Below are 4,970 nucleotides of genomic sequence, written 5' to 3' on the forward strand. Positions count from 1 at the left end.
ATGTGCAACAAAACTAACTAACACTTACTATCAATCGCACAATTTCTAGGTCAAATGTAATAGACATGATGTCTTAATCAGCAATCTATGAACCAACACTCTAACCCAGTAAAAATCCACTGACGCACAGTATTTATGTTTGACCTGATAATATCTTATAAGTAAATATATTACAATTTTGTTATTTTGATTTTGTCTAATTTCTACGTAAATACTACCTATTATATTACACCGTACTTTGTTAATTTTTCCTTGTTGATTATTTTAGTATGTAAATGTTAGCTCGTTTAGCCTGAGACACAGGAATTATCCTAGTTCAGGCAGGCGTGTTACATAGATTTTAAGTGAAATATTGTATTTTGTTATTTTGTACCGAAATGAATTTGAATAAATTTTATTATTATTATTTTGTTTTTTTTAAAGAATAATCTCGAGTTATATTATTATTATTATTATTATTATTACCATCAGTCTACAGCAGTCCACTGCTGGACATAGGCCTCTTCCATGGCGTGCGATAACACTGCCTTCAGCTCCTTGCATCCATCCGCCGCCAGCGACCATCTTAAGGTCGTCCGTCCACCGTGTCTCAGGACGCCCTACCTACGCTTTCCCGTCCATGGTCTCCATTCGACGAATCGTCTACTCCACCGTTTATCGGTCCTGCGACAGACGCGGCCAGCCGAATGCCAATTCAGCGAACTAATTTTTTGAGTGACGTCGGTGACTTTCATTCTTTGTCGGATAATGTGATTTCGGATTTTATCCTTCAAAGAAACCCCTAGCATTGGTTTCTCCATAGCTCGCTGAGCGACCTTGAATTTGTGGATTAGCCCCGCAGTCAAGATCTACGTTTTGGCTCCGTAAGTTAAAACTGGTAGGACGCACTGGTTGACTTTCGTCGAAGTGTGCCGAAAGCAGCCCGGCCCAACTGTATTCGCCTATTAGGCTCTGTTTCAAAGTTGTTTCTACCGAGTTGTATATATATATGCATATGTTTTAGTGCTAGTTCTAGTCTTAGTTTTAGGTTAGGAGCCAAAATAAAGCCCACCTTTCTTTCTTTCCTTCTTTCATATAATGCAACCTTACTAAATATTAACCCCCTTACTCATAAAACTTAACAAGCCTATGTTAACTAACAAATGCTTTGTCCCTTTCTAACAAATATAAATGTCGAAGTGACAGATAAGGACAAACGAATTTTAGCGGCATTTTAACTAAAATAGGTTTGATTGTCGTTTATGAATAAGGGGGTAAGTCGATAAGGATAGTATTACGAAAAAAAATAGTTGAAATTAGCTAATAACTTCATTACTTTATATACCTACCTGTATGAAATAATGCAAAGACTCCGATCCGAAGTCTCATAAGTTGAGCTCGGAATTAATATCTACTATTCATTCGTTCTCATTTTGTAATGTGATATAATAAAAGAAAAGTTTTCTTAATGTATTGTTTTGTTTTGTAACATAACATGTTTTTTCCATGTACCTAATACACAACGCACGTTATTTCCGTGTATAGGTTTTTTAAAAGTAAAAAAGTCAAGTTAATATAATAATACAGTTGCAACAGTAGATGTAAGTTATAGTTTATTACTTGTTTATTAGTTTATTATTTTGGCATTCAAATCTCATTTAAAAAAAAAAGTGACTAGACATGCTTTTTCCGTGGACCCTTCAAACATGAACTTGATTGTAGCCAAGTGTCATGTTATCACCTTTACACGGAAAAGAGATAAAAAAGTTTACGATTATTATATAAACGGTGAGTTATTAAAAAGAAAATATGTTGTAAAGGATTTAGGAGTCTACCTTGACAGTAAATTGATGTTCAACGAACACGTGGAAAACATTACCACTCGGGCTTATAGGATTTTAGGATTTATCTTGAGAGTTTGTTTGTTTTTTTTGTTTGAATAGACGCGAGACGGTATCACATTTATCCGTCAGTTAAAATTAATCAATGGGTGGTGAAACAGCCCCAAAGAATAATAAACTACATACATACATACATAAAAATCACGCCTGTATTCCCAAATGGGGTAGGCAGAGCACACGAAACGTTACCGATTCGGAGCCACTTTTAGCAATATTAGGTTTTAAGTTTGACAAAAACGGTACAATAGTGACAGGTTGCTAGCCTGTCGCCTACGGTGTACCTTAACCTATGTCCTCAGTCGCCTCTTACGACATCCATGGAAGAAATGGAGAGGTGTTATTCTAACCCGACACCACACGGGTATAATAAACTAATGTCAATAATTGATAAACTCACAAATAAATACCAGTTTTTAATCATAACTATAAGTTTTTTACCATCCGGTATCCGGCCGGATAGTACCTACGCAACTATCCGGTATTCGGCCGAATAGTAAAATAGTGGCCGGATAGGCCGGATACTGGCCGGATATCCGTTGCATCTCTAGTATTTATTTAAATAAAATAAAAAATAAATAAATATCATGGGACATTTGACACTAATTGACCTAGTCGCAAACTAACCAAAGCTTGTACTATGAATACTAGGGCATTTCTTATATTCTTACTTTTTTTTGTGTGAGTTGTAAGAATTGAGTAAGTATATTTTTTAAGAAAATCAGTAAACTGTATAGGTATTAATTCACTTAGCAAATTACATCTAGTATTATTTTTGAATATAATTTTTGACATACAAAAATTAAAAAGATTTTCAAAAAACATTCAAGTCCAAAATGTCACGGACCGTGTAGTGTGCGATTGGCGGAATTTTAAATAAAATGTTTTTTTCCGAAGAAATGTTATGTTAATTTGCAAAACATTACAGCAATTATGCAAGACTAACCTTTGTTCTATAAAATGAATTTAAAAATATATAAATAATAATGACTATTTGTGATTTTGAGCAACATAAAGTTTGTGAGTAGTTTTTTTTTGGGTCACGACTATTTGCGATACTACAAAATGACGGTACTCGGTACAAAAGCAGCATTGATGTTGGCAAGCCTTTTTTTTTTAGAACAGCAACACGGTCTTCTTTCTCTTCTTGTCAGATTTGCAAATGGCTGAATGTAGTGTGTAGCAAACTCCTTGGAGTTTTGTACTTTTTGGTATATTTTTTGTAAAGTTCTTTTTTTGTATATTTTTCTTTTATGTGTTACTTGTCATTATTGCTTTGTGTTGTGTGGTTGTGTTATCAAGTCAAAATATTATATTTAAATTTTATCATATTATTTCTTTGTTTGCTTTTAGTTATTTATTACAGTCCACTCATACGTTTCATAGTGTATATCTCGCAAAAAAATGTTGAAATAAAAACTGGCCAAGAGCGTGTCGGACACTTCCAAAATGAGGTTCCGTAGCCATTACGAAAAAAATAAGTAATAATTTTCCAAGGATTTCGTATTTTGTGCGGAATATTCCAAGTTTAGGTATATTTTATACCTTAGGCTGCTATTTACCTACTCTAAAACTACTAATAATTCTCAAGAAAACTTAACCGTTATAGTTTTCCTTTTAAGTTTGATATACTTACTACCATCCTGAATTTTTTCAAATTTTTCCACCCACTGGTTTAGATTTAAATGAAAATTTGCATTTTAACCCAACGATACCCCACACTACAAGGTTGGATGAGAAAAAAAAATACCCCCACTTTACGTCTATGGGAGCTACTTACTTAATTTTTGTTTTAAATTTTTTTATTGTACCATTTTTTCGGCATAGTTTACATAATTATATATTCTTACAAAATTACAGCTTTCTAGCATTGATAGTCCCTGAGCAAAGCCGCGGACGAACAGACAGACAGACATGGCGAAACTATAAGGGTTCCGTTTTTGCAATTATGACTACGGAAAAAAAAGGAAAACCTTAACGCGTCAACGCCGTGTACGAGTTTTGAACGTGAGTACTAGTGTCACATTATTATTTAAAACATAATCATGTAGGTAATGTGGTGTAGTTTAAGATAATTACTTAAGATTTAATAATAATAATAATATTTTTTTATTTACATTAAATATCCATATTGTTAGTAAACATGACGAGTACAATCAATCAATTAATGAGTAGATTACTGATTACTGATTGAGATTTGTAAAACCATGGTTGTTTTTTAGGCTATACCGAATACGTTTGAAATTGTCACGACCATGGTATGAAAAAAATGTCACCGCCGTGGACTTTTTGAGTACATGGTCGTGACATATATAATGCGTGGTTGTGACATTAAATTTCATTTTTAATTACTCTGTGGATTTTGTTATTATGCTAAGTTATATTGTTATACATATATGCATGTAATTTTTAAAATTGCCTTTTAAGGTATACCGATTTTCCGCTTATCTGATTTAGTAGTCACGAAAGAACAAAACAGCAACACACCTTACACATTAAATAATGTCACGACCCAGGCACAATCTGTCACAACAGTGTTTATTGTACCTATTTTTTTGCTTCCTGAGGGCGTTAAGCTTGTCCATATACATAAAAATATGCTATTGGTATACAATATATTATACTATACTATATTATACTTGTATATACTTGTACACTGTACATCGTAAGTAATAAATTGTAAAAAAACTTTCTATTCTTTTGCCCACTAGGCAACGGATAAACATACGTAATGAACTCAAATAATTTCCTTGCTCACCCGCGACCCTACGATAGCTAAGCTTATGCAAAATATGCGTGTTCATGCAGTTCCTCCACCTCCACACTGTAAGAACACACACAAATCACACAAACCCATCTATCACCACCACCACACTACACTGACGCGTTTCGAACTCAACCAGAGCTCATCTTCAGAGTGACACAACCGTACACCATGCTACCAGTTGTTAGTTGTTGTGTCTTAAAAAAGTTTTGCTAACAGTAACAAAACATTCACAGATTTCGTGCCTCACACGACTATCGAGCACATTGGAAATGAATCTACGGAATTCGAAAAAATATTGCCGCTGCATAACGCCTGTGAACAAAGAA

This window comes from Choristoneura fumiferana, chromosome 22, assembly GCF_025370935.1.
Source record: "Choristoneura fumiferana chromosome 22, NRCan_CFum_1, whole genome shotgun sequence".
Taxonomy (NCBI): domain Eukaryota; kingdom Metazoa; phylum Arthropoda; class Insecta; order Lepidoptera; family Tortricidae; genus Choristoneura; species Choristoneura fumiferana.